The sequence below is a fragment of the Falco punctatus genome (genome assembly GCF_963210335.1).
Source record: "Falco punctatus genome assembly, chromosome: 5".
In the NCBI taxonomy this organism is placed as follows: domain Eukaryota; kingdom Metazoa; phylum Chordata; class Aves; order Falconiformes; family Falconidae; genus Falco; species Falco punctatus.
The window spans coordinates 81,623,846-81,645,268 of record NC_137584.1 but is presented as its reverse complement, the minus strand read 5'-3'; the positions used below and the strand labels follow the sequence as shown (position 1 = coordinate 81,645,268).

The 21,423-nt window shown below is 41.5% G+C and overlaps 1 protein-coding gene across 5 annotated transcripts in view; it reads right to left on the bottom strand.

The window, feature by feature from the left end:
* Window positions 1-21,423, bottom strand: part of NTPCR (nucleoside-triphosphatase, cancer-related) — a 76,216-nt gene extending 54,793 nt beyond the window's left edge. For 3 of the 5 annotated variants that reach the window (XR_013928365.1, XR_013928366.1, XM_080388894.1), the window contains exon 1: window positions 1-21,423. This exon is cut by the window's left edge and continues 27,068 nt beyond it. The gene's annotated coding sequence lies outside the window, so the exon portion shown is untranslated. The other 2 variants (XR_013928367.1, XM_080388893.1) reach the window with 1 other exon arrangement.

The window sequence follows — 21,423 nt, the reverse complement described above, 5'->3', positions numbered from 1 at the left end:
GGTTTGAAATTGGCTTTTACAAATAGCATAATTCAACTAGGGCTGAGGGCTCCAAGACTGAACATAGCCTGGCACAGTATCCCCAGAATAATACGACTAATAAATTCCCCTAACATGATAAAGGCAACTTATGTCTCAGACTTCGGAACAGAGGATTGCATTAAGTGTTCTCACTGATTTTCGTCTCTGGAGTTAACAATTTGGGGCTCATATATATTCTCTAGGAAGAGCCATCAGAAGCTTAAGAGGTGGGTGCCTATTCTCCACTGCTGGTCTCCTGAGGAAGTGATGTAGTGTATCCCAATGATGGGGACGAGGTTCCTCATCTCAAGGCTGGGCTTGTAACTCTGACGGTGTGTGATTGTTCCTTTTTTATAGGCTGAGGCAGCACGCATCCAAACTTTTGAAAATCTGGTAGGTGTTTGCTTGTGAACTTGGGAGTCTCAACTTTCCTGTGTGAAACTCTTGGTCTAAGTTGTTTGCTTTGGCTCCACTTTTTGTTCCACAGTGTTCATTGTGTAAGAGAGAGGAGAAGGCAGGAGAGCAAAAAACAAGCACCAGCAGGGTAGGCAGCTGTCTAATTAAGAGGACTAGATTTTTCTCTGCACTGTTTTAAACAGGCCTGGAGAGAACTGTCTGTCTGTCTGCAGTTAACACTATGTGAGGCAGGCCCATTGCAGCTTGCTGAGGGAACGGTTTGTTGGTTTCCTTAGCAGAGAACTGTTGGTTCTTTCTGCCCACCATGCTTGGTCTGTGCATGACTTTGAATGAAGGGATGTTGTTGGTATCAGTATGAATCACAGCATTTCTAGAACTAGGGCAAAATACCCAGGGTCACAGATTTCAGCAGCCTTAGCTTTGGGTTAGCTTTGGGTAGTTGCTATGACAAGGGGGTTTTGTTTGTTTTCTTGAGTGTCTTTGAAAGTATATCAAGCTGGAGAGGTGATATCACTGATTATTTGTGTCTACATTACTTTCAGGAGGAACTGAGGCACAGATTCTGGACCTCAGGATACTAGAATGATCACACTGGATTATATGATAAGGTGGGGACATGTGCTAGGCTGCACCTGGGAGCATGCCTTTGACTGCTGTGTGCCTTTCCTGAGCGGTGTCCCCTGCCAAGATACCTCCCATACTACAATGCAGCATCCTGGTGTCCCTGCTGCTCCAGGACCCTCATGCCAGATGGAGCCACTCGGTGCTACCGCTGCCTTTGAGGCTAGCTGGCTGCACTGTGGGGGCCTTCAAGCAAGATGCAGCTCTGTGCTGCAAGCACATGAGAGGCTGTGCTCTGAGCAAAGAGTAGGTCTTGTGCTCGGTACCTGAGATTTGCTGGGATCTGCATGATATTGTCAACTTTGTAGCTAAGAGTCATCCACCAGTGTGAAAGTAGAAAGTATGGGACTCTTCACCTAATCACTATCCTGTTGCCAGTGGTAGCCCAAAGGGGAATCCTGGAGAGGAGTGGAAGATCAGAGTAAGCCTGTAGCTATCCCTCCCTAGAATACTCTCCCAAGATCCAGGGATTGTTGGCTCAGGGAGTCCCTAAGACAGTGGTGGTATCTTTGTATTCAACAGATCTTAACAGATTTTTCATTGTGAATTTGTCCTTTTTTTGGACATACATGCATTTTTACATGTGCTAAGATGTTTTGCAGCTTAACCATGTATTGTATCTTCAAGAATCTCTCATTTGCTTTGAACTTCTTGCCATCTACTAATTTCATTTAATGCCCACAGCTATAAGTGGGAATTATACTTTAAGACTTCAGAGGTTCCCTTGCTCAGCATTCAATGTGTACTGAAATGTGTGCTGCACAAGCAAATGGGGATCATAAAACAGATTCCCCTGGTCCATGCTTTGTGAAGGCACATCGCACTACCACTAAAAATCCTATACCGCTGCAGGAAGAGTTTCCAATGACTGACTCACTTTGTGTTGCCATATACAAAAAATTAAATCCTGAAATCTAATGTGAAGTGTAGAGGAAGAGGTGTGGGAAAGCAGTGATGAAGAAGGCTCAGATGAGAGTTCGTCTTGATAGTTGCATTAAATATGGTAACCTAAAAGCTGTTTGTAGTTAGGTCAAAAGTTCAGGAGAAAATAAAACACTACAGGAAAAGTACAGCAGGGGCTTCCCTTAAAAAAATATGATTCAAGATGTTAAATTGTCCTTGAAAATAGGAATAGTAAAATGTAACAATGGTGAGCAAGCAAGACTGGATACATAAGTTATTCATGGCAACAGATCTTTAAATTACATACAGCAGCGGGGAACACCCAGTGTTAAAAGATAACACATGCATATCCGCATATTGACACATGTTTTTTTTAAAAAAAATCTGGCCTCCTGTGTTGGTGTTTTCATTGGCAGCAAGAAAATAAATTTTGCCTAATCTCTGATTTTCATTCCAGACAACATCATCTTTTTTCCAGCTGTCAGTAGTTACAAGGATGTCATGCAAGAGTAGTAGCTTACTGGTATGAAATGGTGCCTTGGCCTTGAAAATCTTGTAGTCCTAGCTCCTGTTCTGATGAGCTGTGCTATTTCCATTATGGGTTCTGTACCTTCAGTTTTAAGGGGATTACCTGCATGAGCGAGACTTATGGAACTGAGATATTTGTGAGGAAAACCATGCTCAAATGAACTTTTTGTGCTATAAAAGTATATCATTAATTCTTTCTGTATCATTCTTGTGTGTATGCGTGTCTATCTAAACCTTATTGTGATCACAGAATCAAAGGGAAATTACTCAGAAGCTTCTAGGATTAAGGTTTCATTATGTCTAACATCCATCCGTTCTTCCACTACAGACTCACAGGTTTTGAAATTAAAAAAAGCACTATTTTGATGGATTAACACATTAAAGTTTGGGGAGTTTCAGTGATCACAGTAGTGTGCAAAGCAAATGTAGAAACATCCACTTCGAGGTGTTTTACCCACCAGTTTTCTCAAATGTCATCCTTGCCAGCAGGAATCGGAAAAGACAGTTGCAGCTAAACCAAATGAAAAAAATCTTATCTAGGACTGTATAAATAGGATCGGAAGAGACTATGAGAGCTCCTTGAATCCACTCTCCCTAACTGTTCTGACCAGATGATTGTTTAATCTCCTAAAAACCTCCACTGATAGAGATTCCACATCCTCCCCAGGCATCTTTGAGTGCTAAACTAACCTTCCCAGTAGAAAGCCTTCATAATGTCAAATTTGCATCTCCCTTGTGCAATCAAAGCCATTAATTCTGTCCTATTGCAACAGGCATTGGGAAGAATCAGTTCCCTGCACTGCAGTAGCGTTCTCTGGACATGAAGCTCACAGTAGTTTCCCCTCCGCCTTGCCTTCTCCAGATTAAATCTCTCCCATCCCTTTGATCATACCCTGCTGCACACTTTCTCTAGATCTCTTCCTTGAAGCGGGCTACCAAAATTGGATGCAGTAATCCAGACCATGCCTACCAGCACTTCACAGAGCAGAAGTTTTACAGCTTTCTTTTAATCTATTTATACAGCTTAGTATGACATTTAGCTTCATCCAAGTATGACCTTTGGCTTTTTTTGTGACAGAGTAGTACTGTAACAGGAATAGCAAACCTGTGGTTGCTGAGCCCATGCAGTTTGCAAGTGGATCATGTAGAGCTTCCCTGTATCTGGCTGTATAGGGTGCCTGGAAGCATTCCCTGTGACTACAGCCAGACAAATGGCTCAGACACTAGAACTTCTTTCTTCAGACTGAAGTGTGGAAGACTCATTTTTGGTTTGGATCGAATCCTGCAGTACTCCTTAAGACTGTGCTCGAAGAAACTGGGATGAATCCTGCCAATTGAAAGCTGCCAAGGAATCAGCCAAGCTTCCATTGTAAGACAGGACAGCATTGTCCTTGACCATCCCTGCTACAGAGAGTAAAATCTAGCAAAACGTTCTTCATTTGTGGTACTTATCTTTAACCACAAAGGCAGCACTGTCAAGCCAGAAGTTGTCTAAGCTGAAGGTATCCAAAGGGACAATTTAAGCCCATTGGCTATCAGTGGGATGGAGAAACAGGACCACTGAACAAGGAAAGTCTGAGATCCACTTCTGTGACGCATAGCACTGCAAACATAAAACACTGTCTAGAAGCAGGCTTAGATAAAAAGTACTGAGCTGGTGTGCTAACAATCAGCATTAAAGTGTTGCACAGCTCTGCCAGAAGCCTGCAAGGGCTGCTTGTCCAAAGTACGGACATGCATGTGCAGCTGTACACAAGCTCTTCTCTATTAGTACAACTGCTGAATGAACAAACACTGATAAGAAATGCTTAAATATTGTGCCTGAACTATGTTTTGACAGCTGTCACTTGTACTGTTTCCCCCCAGGTCTATCTTTTAATTACATCAGGTTAACACAATGTTGCATCTGTCACCCTTGGCTGATAGCAGAAAGGGACAAATTCAGCCATGGGATGAACAGATTTAGCTTTTCTCGCTGTCATGACAGTGTTTGCTACTCTCCACTTGAATCACTCACTACCCACAGTCAGTTGTCACGGTTAGAAAAAGAAATGGCCTGTCTGAGGGTTGCACAGTGGTTCAGGCAATTGGCATGTGCTTTGTATGACACTGTAGTCCAGCAGCTAAGGCGTTTTTAGCTGAATCTGCAGCATGTGGTATAATTCTAAATCTCAAAGGACAACTTTATTTTCGTCAGCTAAAGGGGTCTGAGAATTGGCTGCAGAAAGAGAAAAAATAGTCTCAGCACTTGAGTGGTTACTTAAGCTATGTTCACATCTTTCCATAGTCACTTAAATGTTGCTGCAAATGAATTGCTGAAATATTCCTGGAGATTAAAATGGAGAGCCTTCAAGATTAATCTTCCCTCTATGTGCAGATTGCTAGGTGGGGGATGGAAGTAGTTACCTTTAATGACACATTTATAGAAGTTAGGTCAGTCTGCTGGGGAACTGATTCAGTATCACACATCTTTAGTGGTGGGTTCTGCAGTGTTGCTGGGATCTTGCATGTGAGTAACGAGTCTTGGAAATACTCTTTGCAAGTGGGCTGTGTGCTGGAGAACAAAAAGTGAAATCAGTTCAAAGAAAAAAAGTCCTCTAACAGCTTGGAATATAATATGTTTTTAAAATGATGCTGGAAAATGGATTTCCTTTGGAAAATTTGTAACTGGGAAGATCTCTGAATAGGCTCTTTGCTGACCTTTGCAGAACTGTGTTACGATGGAGCAAAATACAGTATGGTACAATAAATGTTATAGCTTGCACGTTTAAGCTCTGAGTATTGCAAGGCTTTCTAAATACAAAACTTCTAAATTTAAGGAAGACTGGTTAGATTATTTTCTACTTTCTAACATGCACTACTGTGCAATAACAAAGTAATGTGCACACTTAGTAGTTTTTTTGAGATGCATCATTAAGTAAAAATAATGATATTCATAATAGTGATAATTCACTGGAGCTGAACATTTGTTATCCTTTTGAACCAGATTTTGTTTTAATTTTCCTTCCTCCCAGATCTAGGGAAGGCAGAGGAAGGGAAACACCTCCGGGTTTTTTGGTTGGTTTTTTTGTATGAAGTAAAAGGAGAATCAGTTCCACTTCCATCCATTTCCTTCCAGCTGCAGCCACCTCCTCAAAGGCCACTACAGCAGAGGTACGTCTGTCTGGCTGTCAGCCTGACACCTTTCATGGCCAGCTAGCTAGTCGGAATGTACACAGGACAAACCACACCTAGGGACTGATGTCAAACAGGGCAATCGCAAAGGACTGTCACTACTCTGTGTTGGTACGAAAGTCTCTAAGTTTCCACTTTCTGTTGCACAAAGCTTCACCATTTTGTTCTTACTCTTTTTCTTGTTTGTATGCTAACATTCCTTTCCCTTTGAGACATTCAGGCATTACTGAGATAGCAGACAGAACACAAATAACTTTTCTCAGAGAAGTAATGACTCTTGTGTTCATGCCTGATCTGGGAGATTCTCCTTTTGTGTGTGTATGTATGTGTTTCTTTTTCTTCTTCACTTTGAGACACTGTTGGTTTCAGTACCAGATACTTGGCCTATTCACCATCCCTGCCACGACAGGCCTCCTGTTCCCATTCTGGACTGCAATATCTCACACAGTGAGGGAGGAAAATGTAGGTGACTGAGCATTCTCTATTCAGAGAAAAATGTCCCTTAAAGGGATATTTTTCCCCTTCCTGGAAGGGGTTGTCTGCAGGTCAGGTGGGTGAGTTGGAACAAATCACAGAGGAAAGAGTGAACAGTCAGTTTGGAGTCATCTTTTTTCTACCTCCCTTGTCTGTTTTCTTCAATGTCCCAGTCTCATTGAAGTTAGATCTTTCAAGATCTTTCCTGAACGGAAAAGGAGACAAAGAAAGCACATCTCTGTGTTTTGGTTTTTTTGGTTTTTTTTGGTTTTTTTTCCCTAGTTGTCAGCCAAAAGCTGGTCAGACTTTAGCACCTGTGAAACTGTGAGGAGTCATTTCTCCGTTTGTGTGCTAGTTCCTGCTCATCCTGGTGAAATGCCTCCCACCTTTCTGCTTTGGTAGAAAGAAGAAACTATCTGAAACGCTCTGCAAACTGACATAAACCCAAAGCACCTTCCAGGAGAGGGAAGAGGTTTGTGATAGTGTGAGAGATACAAAGAGCCTTCCACAAATAGCCTGTGCACGCTGCAAATCTGAGACTTCCCTGCAGCAGGAAATGAAAGGCTGGGGTATGCAGTGTGCACTGCAACTGCCTAGGAGACTTCACCTTCACCTCCCCACAGCCATGTCACCTGGCACGGGCTGTCCTTGGCTCGAGGGCCCTGTTCCAGCTAGACTCAGTAGGGCGGTATTTCCATGGTGGCAGTGGCACTGGTTTGCTGTTGCTCACCAGCCCAAGATGCGGTAACCCTGCCCTTAGAGATCCCTCCTGCCAGAGCTGCTTTGCTGCTGCTCTCTGCTGCAGTGGGCAGTTGCAGCTGCGCTGAGGTGCTGCTAACGTTGCTGCAAGCAGCATTTATTTTGATGAAAAACATGCTGGTCATTAAGGGTTATGCCCTTTCCAGGGACTGCTCCCTGGCTCCTCTGAACTTTGCAGGTACCAAGCTTTGCAATGTTAATATGGAAGAGATTCTGCAAACTCACCAGGAATATGGGGCAAAGCTCTCTCCCGTCTCATCTGTGCTTTTGTCTTGTCCTTTCTTCCAGTTTGCAGAGCCCTTTGCTCCTTTCCTCGCTGTGTAGTAGATAGGAACATTTGGCTTTTTGCAATCAAAGCAGCTATGGGGGTCTCAGTGGGATTATTTTTACATGTAAGCATTGCACAAGTCCAGCTCCAGGAAAATAGGCCAATGTTTTCTTTAACACATGCTGGCATAAAATAGGAACAACTCTTCTAAAAGCTTAGAGACTGAGATGGCCTTGAATTAGATCCAAGGACCTCAGATTAATTACAAAACTAAATCAGAATGAAAGTTCTTTTATAGTTCTGCAGCACAATGGTCCCTGAACTTAGTGAACCTGGATGTCAAATACATAGATAAGGATGATCTGTACTGAAGCAGAATAAAGGGTACATTTACCTAGCTGTGAATTAAGGGTCTATCCTTTGCTAAATTCTGCTGTTTCTTTAGTGATTTGAACAAATCTATGAGAAAAATCAGATTTCTGCTGCTGAGGAGAGAATGTTGCAAGGCAAATTCAGTTTGTTTTACTCAGTCTTGCTCCTTTGCCAGAAATTTGTCTCTTCTGTCCTAAAAATGATGCTATAATGTTTCTTTTGCTACAGAAACTTAACAGCGCATGCCACAAAGGTCATCTGTCCTTCTTTTTTAAAGGCTGTCAGGGTAGAGCTCTACTAACATTGTAAGTTTTAACCTGCAGAGTGAGAACCTGAATAAATTGTAAAGAACTCCCATTTCCTTTCATAAGATAACAGCCCTTTGATGCTTTACATAACTGCTGCATGCTTTGGAAACAAGGTTACATCTATTTGAGTCATTATAACCGAGACAGCTCAGGCAGCACTAACTGCAGGCAGATTTCCAAGCAGAGAAAAGAGTTGGGTCCTCCAGCATTTTGGGAAAGAGCATTTGGGAATGAGAGGAGCCCTGGGACCTATTGCTAGGAGCTGGTCGTTCACACAGGGGGCCAGTACTACTCCTAGGCTGATTGGCACTGTCTTACTCGCTGAAGAGGAAGCATCTCCTGTTGGCTTCCTACCAGCACGCGGAGTCTCTAATTTAGGAACGCAAAGTACAGTCTTGCATGCCAGTCCTGAAAAGCTACCAGCCCTGACGTGAAAACAAGGGCAGGCAAATCTGTGTATCTCTAGCCAAGAATAAAAGCACACTCACTTCTGAATGGAAACAATTTCAGTGCATGGTGAGATGGAGGGACTTAAGCCTGTTCAGCCTAGAGGAAACTCAGGGAGATGTGATTGCTGCCTCCGGCTAGGGGGGCTGAGGAGATGGAGCCAGGCTCTTCCCAGAGGTACACAGTGACAGGCACACAGTGGCATCAGTCACGCACTGCGATGGGACAAACACCAGCTCTGTACAGGGACAAAAATATTACAACCAGAGGGATGCAGCACGGGGGCACACTGCCCAGGGAAGGAGGAGGGTCTCCACCCCTGAAGGCATTACATATCACCCCTGGAGATATATATATCAAACAGAGTTTGACTGGACAAGTCCCTAAGCAACCTGCTATCACTTTGAAGGTGTCACTGCAGGGAGTGGGGTGTTAGATGAGACAAGATCCAGACATACCTCAATTTTTCTTAGATTCCAGGTTGTTACGTACGTTGTTTCTTAACTAAAGTGACTGTGGAAAGTCACTGCACTACCTTCATATTGTAAATAGTATTTTACTTCCATGAAACTTATGTTCTTCATTTTTATTGTCCATTTTTATTGTCCATTTTTAGTTCCAAGGGTGCCCTTGGAAGTATACAAGTCATAAAGAAAATGCCAGTCTTTAGGAAGGTAAAGACTAAAAAAATTGCAGGCCAGTAGTTCAAATATTCTGACACTGCTGTAACACTTTAAAAAAAGTGTTTCTTGATGATAGGGATTAAAATGATAAAATATATTTGTTAATTCCCCCCCCCCCCCCCCCCTTCTTCTAGGTCTCCAGAAACAACCTCATTTTTTCATCTAGGTAAGGATCATTAAGTGGAGCAAGAATAGTGCCATGTGGCCATTCCCAGCCATGTCCATGTGAGAATTTGCTTGAACTGATGTAGAAACGGCCCAGTGTTGACTTATACAGAACTTGTGGGCATTTGCAACATGAGGCTGAGTTTAAACAATTACAATAGCCATGCAGGTGGAAGGCAGTATAGGACAGCACGTTCTGATTGCAGACATTGAGAGATAGTCCCATTTCCTAAAATGCCAGTGATGTCAAAAAGAATTCTCTTATATAGCTACAACCACCTTCTTCCCCTTAGACCTTTTGGCCTTAGAAAAGGCAAAGCTTTTTCCACTGGAAACATTTCATTACCCTTCCTGCAGGCAAAGTGTTCTCTATGTATGGATACACAAGAATGGTCAGATAATGAATAAGCTGATTGGCTGAACATCTGCAGGTGCTCTATAATGACAACAATTAAGCTATTCTGAAGCTATTACCATATTAAATTAACTTACTGCAATGCTATTAATTAGAATTCATGTTCTAGAAATGAAACAGTGCAGCAATTACATTGGTATTTAATGACCTATAAAAGTAAAATATAAAAATGGTAGATTTCCTCATGCAATTAATTTAAGGCTGGAAGACGATGGGTCAGACGGCTCCCCAGTGTAACTCCAGCCACTTCTGTACTTTTGCAACATGAATGATTATGATCCGTGTTACCTCTTATCTTGAAGGAATAATTATTTGGCATCTGATAACTAAAGCTGTCCAACAGTTGTGCCAAAAACTAGAAATCAGGCAGAGTTTAGCTGGTCTGACTGTGAATTCTGAAATTTGATACGGCTTTGGGAAAAGGCTCAGTAAGGTTTGTGACTGAGGTTGTCAGTCGACCTCAGCAATGTATATTTTACAGACAAGATCTAGCAGTGATTACCTTTTTGCATAACATTTTAAGGCTCTCCTTTTACTTATTTTCCACCCCCACCTCCCTTGGCAGAAGTAAATATAAGTACTTTTGACTTATTATTTGCTATTGAATTTCTCAAATTCCGTGACATGATGACTTCTTCAAGGTCTGTCCTTGAAAACTGAAACAGACGTGTCCTGCCTAGCTGTCTGAGGAGTTACAAGATCAGGACCTGTCTGTCCTTGGGCACAGAAGCCTTTTGCAGCTGTATGAGTTTCATGAAGCAGTGGGGTTATTTCCCCTTGCATGCTCAGCATGGACCATGCTTGGAGTTTCTTTGTTGCTCTTAAACGGAATTGTTAGTGTGGGCTCAATGTGCCTGGCAGCCAGTCCAGTCAGGATTTGCTTGTTGTTTTGTACTGCCTTACAAGTAGGAGCTGTGGATACCATCCAGTCATGAATGACAGCATTGTGAAGTGAAGAGAGTAAGCTGGAGCAACTGAAACACTTGTGGGCTGCCATTTGCAACAGCAATAGAAGGTGGGCTAGACAGCTCCTATCCATGAGCTATCATCCGGCATAAACTGTTTGTAGAGCAACCCACAGGTGTTGCTTTTGGCCTGAGGGGGCTCTGAGCCACAGCTTCTTCCAGCCCTCCTTGCTGACGACTAAGCTGCAGTGTTCCAAAAGTGATAGCTGTGATGCACATTACCCTTCTGTAATACATGGCCCTAGATCCTGGTTGCTTGTCCATGCATTTTCTATTGCATGCTCTTTGTGGAAGATGCAGAGCCATGGCCTGGAGGACATACAAAAAACGCTCTGGATGAGAAGCTCCTATCCTACCCTGGGATCTTCAATAACAATGACTATTTTCAGACTGCTTTTCTTCCCCTGGTGAGAGAGGAAAAACTGTGGGATTTTAACAATCGATTTTATTGATAGAGCTGAATGTTTATTGCTGTTTAACTATCAAAAAGCATAGAAACTGAAATCTATCCAGAGAAAAGAAGGCAGTTTCTTTTAGTTCCTTAGACTGTGTGGGGCATTAGCAAGGGAATATTTCCATCTTTATTAAAATAAGCATTTCCCTGAGGAACAGTGGGGCACAGAAGTCTGCAAGTGTGAAGATAAACAGAAGGACAGTCAAAACTGGCAGCTGAACCTTGAGGTGTCTTTCCTTATTTGATGCAGGTTCTTGGCTTTCTGATCTCTCTACTTATGCATTAATAGTAAACTGTTAAAAATAGTATCTTACCAACCCAGAACTTCTTGGTTGCAGTATCCTTTACATCCTTTTTCAAGGATTGATGGAAGGACTCGGCGTATTTATTTTTAATTGCAGTAAGTTATTGAGTGTGTGTTTATGTGCTTATGTGAAACTATAGATGTAACTGACATGCCCCATATGAAATCCCAGGAAGGTATTTCTGTGTAAATATCAAACATTGTTTAGCCTCAAGTGTTTTAAATCAGGCTTAATCCCTTTTGACTCTTAACCAGACTGTAGTACCCCATAATTTCAAAAATAGTTTCAGATATGTGAGTAGGGAAACATAGTCTTGACAGACCGCCCTGGTTGTCCTCATAAACTTTTGAGGCAAGCCTTCAAGCCTTCAGAGCTGATATAATGTAAAAAAGAAGTCAGAATGCCCATGATTTATATCTCTTTTCTTTAATATCTATAAAAAGAGATGATGGGGTGTTGCAAAAATGGATTAATGGACTGTACCTGGAGCTCTGTGGTCCTTCAAACTAAGCCATTATAAATGTTCTAGTATGACCTTTTGCTTAGTCTCTCTGTTAGAGCTTTTCCTGTACACACTGTTGCAGTGGTCTGTGAGATAGAAATTCCTTGGTGAGGCTCTCATATGTGGCTCCATTTCCAAAACAAATTGTGTTCTGTATTAGTATTAATTTAAGTGCTATTTCATGGAAGTGGCAATGTGCTTGGACAACTTTTCCTTTTGGTATGGATGGTACAGGCTCAGAATACAAAATTTCTTATCTCACTTTGGAAGCTATTTGTCCAAAGCCCACTATATTTTGGAAAATGTGTATCAATAATTGAATCTGACCTGGATTTGTTCCTTGCAAATTTGGCACTAACTGCTGCATCCCTAATTACAGGAAGCTTCTCATGCAGGGTACTAAAGTTTACTGGGGAAAGGTGTCTCAGGTTCCACCATTTGTTGTGGGGATTTTCACAGAGTGCAGAGATCCCAAAGTTCTGCATAACATGTTGGTCTCACTGTAAAACCTGCAGTGGACTCTCCGTGGATGCACTTCGCCTTGGCAGGTTTGTAATTTCAGGAATCCAGAGGGTGATATATACTCCAGAAGCTTAACATTATGGCCCAGGGGTCTGTCCACCTCAACAAAGCCATATTTTTTCCTCTTACATGCTGCTTTTGATGATTAAACAGAGCCATCAATCCATGAGAGACAAGTATGGGAAACAAAAAGCTTGAAATAATTGCTCCCTACTGAACAAGTGACGATGCAGTTTAAGGATCTGAGCCCACACAGCATTATGGGTATTAATTTTAGATAGTCACCTTTTTAAAGCTTATCCTAACCTAATTAAGTGTCTGTTTTCCCCTTAGGGCTGGCACTTTTACGAGATGAGATAACAGCTGCATCCCTGTGAGAAGCCTTGTGAAGGGCAAAATATTTGTTAGCAGTTGCTATTTTCAGCCTTGCCAGAATAAACAAAGAGCTAGGCACCTGCAGTCATTTCTTCTAAAAAGTCAGCACAATTTGTACATACTGTGGGGTCAGCGGAGGAAGATGCAGGGAGAACAGGCAGGCTCATCTGTGAGGCTTTGAGAAGATGCTTCTGGAGGGAGTGATAGGCTTTTCAGTTTGGAGACATATGGGATTGTTATGTGATTAATAACGCTCTGGTAGCAAGGGTGAGGAATACACAGAAGAACAGAGTACTTTGAGATTATTAATGCATCTTGGGACAACCCTGTGTGAGACCCACTTTGGCCATAAACAAGAGAGCTAGCACAAACAAACTGGGGGAGTTTGGACAGAAGCGAAGGCAGGAGAAAAGAATTTTTTAGTCCTTTTTCTTTTTTGGTAATTAACCACAACGAGATTTCAGGATACATAATTTTAGACCCCGATTGTCTAAACAATATGTCTTCTTCTTGAAAACAATTAGGCTTTGGGCTTAACGTGCCTCAGAGGGTTACATAAACTAGATTCACGATAACTCCTTACACAAGAAAAACATTCCTGACTGCATGGGAGAGCAGATGGCATTTAGGTAAACTGTATTTGCAGGAAACCCCCCTGTGCCATTAGATGGCAAATGGCTTCTGTCACTGCTGTTCCTCTGCTTGGGGTTTGTGGGAAGCTAAGGAAAAAGTAAGTGCTGAATAAAGTATGCCAAATGCGGTGGTGACGAACCGGAGAGGGTTAATCTGCAGACAGGTATTACAAGGGTCAGCACTGTTGTACGTTTACAAGTGCCTGTGGTTGGTGTGCCACATCAAACCCCAGCCTGGGCTCCAGGGGAGAAGTAAAGGGGGATTTGTGTGCTGGTTCTGTTCTCCCGAGCAGGCACAGAAAGGCCGGGAGTGAACGCAGCCACAGGTGGGTTTGGATGGGGAAGAAGGACCCGCAGCTGCTCCTCATCACATGCCTGAGAGCATCTCATGCTGGGAGGAGCTGTGTGGATGGGGATACAGCCCTGAGACCCCCTTGGCAATCTTATCTTGAAAGGCAGCGGGTCTTTGGAAGACCCACACCAAAGTTTGGCTCTGAATTTGATACCAGCTGTGTCTGCAGTGGTTCTATTATGTTGCACTGGATAAAGGTATTCGGAAGTCATGGCCCTGGAGGCACCCACAGGCCTTAACGGCTGTAATAAGCCTTACTTGGGACCACCCTGCCCATGGCCCCAGTTTCAGCCCTTGGGGCTGTCGGTCCCTGCTCTAGTGACACTGCAGCAGTGCTGGTCTCTAGCTCTCTGTTGTGTTATTGAGCTAAGCCCACGTCCTGGCTTGTCCCTGTTGTGACATTCAAAGCCCAGGGAAGAAGTCACTGCTTTGAGTGAAGGCAGAGTGATGGGCCACTGGACTGGAGGGTTAGTGAATGTTTCTGTAGATCTTAGGCTATTTATTTCCATGTCCTGAGGGAACTGGAGGACGCTTAAGGGACTTAGGCTGAAGCTGATCTCTGACTGCTACTCGGCTGGGTTGGATTTGAATAGAAGTTATTAAAGTGTCTGGTTTCTGTCTATTCTGCTTATCTACATTCTCTATGAAGCTTTGTGGGTTTCCATATATAATTTATGATTAAGTATGAAACCCTTGTGACTTATTAACTAGGTGGGGCATTTGCCCAAAGGCATTTTTTCCCATCACCCTGTTTTTGGTCCCTCGTGGTCTAATTCCTTTCCCACAATAACCCTTCTGCCTTGATTTATTGGATGTTACACAAGGGTTTGGATTATTTTAGGGACTACTTTTATATTATCGATATTGCTACCTGTAGTGTTTTTAAAGGAGGATGGGTATTTGAGGGTGGAGAATATCCAAATGAAAATGTGGTATTTAATTTTGTTGCCATGAGTGAGAAAGGCTGCAAAAAAGTCAGATTTTTTCTAGGTCAATAAATGAATATTTATTATTTGAAAATCTATTGTGAAGAGTAAGAAGCTCACAACTTGACACTGATGAATAACCTGTATTGTTTCTGCAATCTGAGGTATCTAAGGGAAAAATAAATGTCTTCCTTTTTATGCCTGAGGGACTCTCAGGGGGCTAGAAGGGCCTGGTAAGACTATATATTCTGCCTATTTGTAGAACCGGTGCTAAATGACAGAGAAAAATGAAACCATTTCAAAGGCCTAGTGATCTGTTTTCCCCTTCAGTTAGTCTTGCAACATTTCACAGCCTTTCACAGGTAGGTTGGGGCGTTGTGGGTACCTAGAGATGGAGACTGCTGATCACTGAGCCTTCCTGTTACCTGCAGCCGTTCTAAAACCAGAGCTCTTCCAGCATGCTGTCACTGACTCCAGCTCTTCATTTGCTTGGCTCATACATATAAAATGAGCTCCTCTTGCTTTCAAGAGAGCGCGTTCAGTGGAGCTTGTGGAGAAGCAACTGTCCTTTTTGCCTTGTACATCATTGCCAGTGCCAGTGCAGGGACCTAAGAAAAGAATCAGTCTTTTAGAAAAATAACACTAACTCTGTACCAAATGCTTTTGGCACACCAGAGACAGACAGAGTGCCGTTCTTGATCAGCCAAGAGTGCAGAAAGAGATGCTACTTACAGGCTTCCAATCTATCACTGTGTTCATCCAGCATTCATCCATATGCTAGTATCAAGCTCCAAAGTTCACTGCAGTGCCACTGGAAATAAAAGACTAGCAGTATATGTAGATTGCTGATAACAGTAACTATCATTTAAAAGAACCTGATTTTAATTGATAATCTTTATTAGCTGATCTCAGATATCTTGATCATCACATCAGCCTAAAAGTATCTCCAGTGTTACAAATCTAGTTAGCCTGATCTGATTTATTTTCTGAAAATGTAACTAGGTTGTGAATCATCCTTTGGTTTTCCATCTCTCTTCTGGAGGAATGGCTATGTTTCTGCCATAGGCCCTTAAAAAATAAAGGAAGGCAGATCAGCATCTGAGAGTCCCATGTGTGCTTTCCCACAGGATAAAAGGATGGAGCAAGGGTGTCTGGGATGCAGCTGTTTGAAATGATTACTTCAGCACTGCAGGGATCACCAGCATGTTGTCAAAGATGCATTGCTGGGACAGTGCATCCAGCAAAGGCTGGAAATACAGTGAGGAAGGGCTACTGAACATGTGCCCTTTTCTTATACTTTCTGCTGGACTTTTTGTTATACCCAGTACAGCCACTCTGTAAAGTCCTAGACAGTAGATAGAACAGCTTCTAAAACTTGGCAACTTGGCATATCATTATTTAACTAAGTGGTTAGTTCCCAACAGAAATTTTTTTTCAGCATATCTTTGAAAGACAGGGCTTTATTGTCCCCTGGCTCTGTGATAATTTCTCCAGCCTGCCTTCTGTTGAAGGGAGATCTGTTCCATAATATATACTGAAAATACAGCTTCATACTCTTGATTTTTTATGTTCTGAGGGCTAGCACCTTTAAATGTGGTGCATCCAAAGAAAATTAATCTAAGAATAGATGACTCAAAATATGCTTATTAAATGTATTTAGTAAGATGACAGATTTTCCATGTTGTTGCCAATCTGTAATGCTGAGATCTGTACCTCCATCCCTCCTTGCTTGCACTAAGTAAGGCTTTACTTGTGGAATTCAAAGTTGTCTCCATTGTTAAATCTGATAGGTTCCAGCTAAAATCAACATCAAATGAATATACCTCCACACTGTAAAAGCATGCAACTCATCTCTTTTGCCTAAGGAAGAGTAACACAGAAGGCAAAGTGCTTGCTGTTGCCAAGAAGCCTCCAGTCTAATCTCTTGGGAAATATGACTTAGTAAAGAATTTTTTTCTTTTTTACTTACAAGTTACAAATTCACTTTTTCACTAATAGATTCAAGCTTGAATAATGTAACAGGAACTGTATTAAAAGTCCCTTATCCATGCTTAAAGCAATTTTTACTGAAATCCCAAACCACCTGAGCAAATCCACTTCAGATTATTTCACTGTATTTCATCCTTTTGAGAACAGAAACTAAGTTGAGAGTCAAAAGTTAATTTCCTATTGTGGACCATGCAAAAAACAGCATAACACACAAATGTATTCTGTGCTACCCCAGTAGCTGGGGAATAGCTTTCTATAGGGAAAGTGTTAAGATATTAAGCTCTTGTATCACATCTAATGGTTATCCATGAACAGTGAAATCAGACTGAATCAGAAAATGCAAAGTACGTTTATGGGTGGTACTGTCTTTTTCCCTTGTGAAATATGTGAATGGACTAATATGGTTGTGGGGAAAATTAAATATTAAAAATAGCAGTCCCTAATCTGATAATTACATGTTTAAGTGTGATTTAAGTATTTGAAATACATTTGGTTGTGGAACAAAATTAACTTTAAATACAGAAGAACTATCTGTTTGGTAAATCTTTTTAAAAATCCAGTATGAACACAAGGTTCAGAATGATTTATTAAGTACACTAAAACTGGAGTCATGCATAAGCAATGAAGGAAGGCATGCTGGAGCTCTGTTCTGGCTTTGCAAATTCTGCTCCTGGTTTTAATGTTCATAACTTTTAAAGCTGTTCTCCAGTTATGTTTCTCTCTTCCTTTACTGAAATGCAAGTGTTGGTCTATCTGTGATATGCCATATGCTTTTCCTAATGATATTATTGTTTAAATTTGGGATTATGTAAAAAAAAAATTCTTGAAATACTCTCTCTTTGCAGTCCAGAGAATCTTCCTTTAGATTTTATAGATTCCAGCAGTGTTTGCTGGGACATGAAGCTTAATTTTTGCCTTTGATCAAGTTGTCTGTCACTCAGCTTTATTCTTACTGGTGCTCAATACACAGTAGTTTGTCAGATAACAATATACTGAAAATACGTTTTCTTAAAAAAAAAACTTATTAGGAAAGTGCTGACTGAATGGTCAAAATAAATGAATGGAAAACTCACAAGCTGTGCAAAGCTTCTGTCTTTCACATGAAGTGTGTGACTCAGTGCAGCCTTGAATCTAAACAGTATTAAAAATTAAAGGAGGAAAGGATGCTGCAGCTTTTTATTTGGAGGAAATACAATCTGAGTCCAGCTGTGAAAATTCAGAAGAAGCTTATGCCAATTTGAAAAGAGGATGCTTAAATGTTGGTAGGAATGTAAAATGTACTCAAGCGATAGATACATGAATGGAAGGGAATAGTGGAGGGAGGATTAAAGCAATGATTAAGTAAATGGGTTCTACTGCGTAGAGTGAAGAGAAGTTCTGGAGGTCTCAGGTCCAAACAGGAGGTAAAGATCGGAGATAGTGGGATGTGGAGGCATAAAAGCACATTTTTGCTTCACCTTCTGCTTTATTTTAGAAGTTTATGTGAAGACCTGCAATATCTCTGCCCTTCCTACATTAAAGACTCTACCGCAAAAGCTGGGATTTGGAGGAGCCCTGTCATTTGGGGGAAAAGATCACTTTGACATTATGCCCTTCCTTAGGGAAAAGGGGCTTATACCTCTCTCTGCTGGATTGCAGACTGGGATCTGCCATAAGCTGAAGAGAGAGATGCAGTTCTTGGATGGGGAAAAAAGGGAGCTGTGCTCCTCTGCCTAGACACGCACTAGGATCCATGGGCAAGGCTTGTAGGGATTTGGGTCCTTTTCCCTGCCCTCTCCATATGAACCATTGGATGCCTAGCCTGACCTTTTGGTATGGTGAGCAGGGAGCAAGATGCTTCCAGGTTAAGCCAAAAATACAACAAGATGGCGCTGAGGGACCGGGTAGAGACATGCTCTGAGTTTGTCACGGATTCTCAGCAAGGTTCTTTACACAGCTTTTTCTGTTTCCAGGCTGGTCTCCAAGGCTACATGTATAATAGTAAATACAGCAGGCCAATGCCAAGTGGCAGAGCAGTAATCATTTCAGTATCATCACATTCTTTTTTCTTCTAGATAAGGATGGTCTTATCTGATCAGCTTCCTGGGAGCTGCCCTCCAGCCCATGTGATCCCCAAAACCAAGCCTGTACATGTGGGACAGGGCTGCTGGGTGCAACTAAAGCCCAGCTGGTGAGGTGCAGGCTGTTAAACAGCATGGTTGTTCATTTACCAGGGCATAGGTCTGTGCTCTGGCCCTGCTTAGTTTGTTATTTTTGACATAGCCCAATTACTATGTCCCCATAAGCATTTAAATTTCTTTCTCATTTGGGTTTTCCTGTTGCCAGCAAGAGCCAGTGCCTGATGCTTCACAGATGATGATAGTCATCTTCCTCATTATACCTGGAAGGAAAGTTCTTCCTAAGAACTGATGGTGAGAAATCTGTACCGTAACATTTCCAGCCTACATAGAAATGCAATTTCTCCTTAGTGGAAATGCAGCTTCTATTCTGACTCATGTAAATACTTCTCTTTAGAGCATCTCGAACCACTTGCCTTGTTAGTGTAGTTTTGTAAAAGTTAGGTTATCCCGTTAAGGCAAAGTTGTTCAGGGATTTGAATAACTGATCATGCTGCTCTGGCTTAATGCTATCATCATTAAGTTTCAGTGTGTTCTGGTGGGTCTACCTTAACAGTGAGTAAAGATGAGTAAGAAACATAAAGGATTTATTTGATTTCTTGTCTCACTTTAAAGCCTTTTTTTTCTTTTTTTTTTTTCTTTCTTTTTTTTTTTTTTTTTTTTTTTTTTTTTTTTATTCAACTGCACTTTGATCTATTAAGAGTTTTGGTTGCTTATAGACATAAGCCACTGAGGTATGTTGTGTTCCCTTACTCATCATTTGTCTTCTGGACAGACTGTCCTTACTACTGATTACCTGCATGTTGCCTGACTGTTTTCCTTTTGAAATCCAAGAGGAAAAATGCTGTAACAAATAATCACATAAACATCCTGTAAGTACTTAGAAGTTAACAAGGAAATGAGTAATAGCCAGCATGGATTTCTCAGGAACAAATTATATCAGACTAAGCTATTTTTTTCTATAACCATGTAACAGGCTGGATAGGGCAGAATCAATAGATGTCACGAGTCCTGACATTAGGATGCTTTAACATTCCTGCAGACAAGCTGGGGAACATGCTCTGGATATGAAATTTCTCATGTGGCTGGTTTTGTGTTCTCACTGCATAGTTCTCCATGGGTCACCATCCAAATGGAAATAAGTAGTAGTGAGGCATTGTAAGAGTCTGTTATGACTCTGGGCATACTCAATATTTTCATTAGCAGCTGATTGATAGAAGAGGGGGGATAAGTATTACACTCGCAGATAATAGTAAATGGGGAGAGAATGAAAGGTGTGTGAGGTAGTTCTTCCTATCCACTAGGCACTGCCTGTGTATAGCTCGGGGTACTGTATTTCAAGGAAGATGTGTATGGCTGTAATTGGAAAGCAACAAGAATGACCAGTAGCCTATAAAGGAAGGATGAAAGAGCTGTGGTTGCTTAGTCCAGAAAAAAAAAACACGAGGAAAGGCAAGTCTGAAGTACACAGAAAGCTCCCTTAAAGAGGAAGGGTATAATTTGTTCTCTTTGTAGTATATAAGATGGGAAATAATGGACTTAAATTGTATCAGGGGACACTGAGGTTTGACACTGGGAAAAACTTCTAACATTCAGGATAATTAAGCACTGGAACATGTTCCCTGTGGAAGACGCATAATCTGTCTTACTTGGATTTTTAAAAAATGAGCCAGACAAAAATCTGTCAGGACTGATATAGTTACAAGTTGATTTTTGCCTAAGGGCAAAGGAATGGGTTAGATGAAGTCCTGAGTCCTTCAAGCGCTATCATCTGTAGTACTTTCTGTATGTCACTGCTGAATTCAACACTTCCATCCATATTCATGTCTAAAAACTGGCTGAATACACAGGGAGCCTGAGTTTTCACTCAGACCTCTCCCCTGTGCTTTTCTCTAATCCATACAATGAAGCCCAGAAGGGGTAGATCTAATTATGTTCTAGTTTAGAGGCACAAGTATTAGGGAGGTAAGAGATAAAGAACAGAAGCTTGGGTGAGAAATGTCTTGCCTTCCCAGTAACATTCTGCCAAGTGTACCGAGTTCAGCCTTGTTATGCTCCCAAATGACCCATCTATGATTGCATTAGCACAAAGTATCACCATCTGAGAAGAGTTCACATGCAGAATTCATTGAATTAAAATTTAAGGCAATGAGTGCTTATAATGTATTGGCAACATTATCAGTAGCAGTATTGCCAGCATATTAGTGACTAAGATGGATTGACTACTGGGGAATTCATTAAATTTGCAAGAGTCTCCCCAAATGATTCCACTGGCTAAAATACTAATTGCTGCCTTTGGGAGCTCTTTGGCCATTTAGTTTCCAAGCACTGCTTACTCTGAGAACAGGATTATGCTACTGACATTTGCTTGAATTTAGAGTCAATTTATGTAAGGGGTTTTCAACACTGAGAATAGTTTCTGTTTGTACAAAGCTTGCTGCCTTACTAAACCTAGGGCCTGTGAGAAATAACTTTATGAGTGAAAAATACATTGCTTGATATGAAGTGCCCCAAAAGCATAGATACAAACAATAATCAATATTATACTTGTGCAATGAAGCTTAATCTAAAGGCTGTGACAGTTTGGTTGTGTGGAGGATGGCAGTGATTTCTGTTTGCACAGTCACCTTTGCTAGAAAAGGAAAACCGCTGAAACTTTAAAATGAATGTATAGTGTCCTGGTTTCAGCTGGGATAGAGTTAATTTTCCTCTTAGTAGTTGGTGCAGTG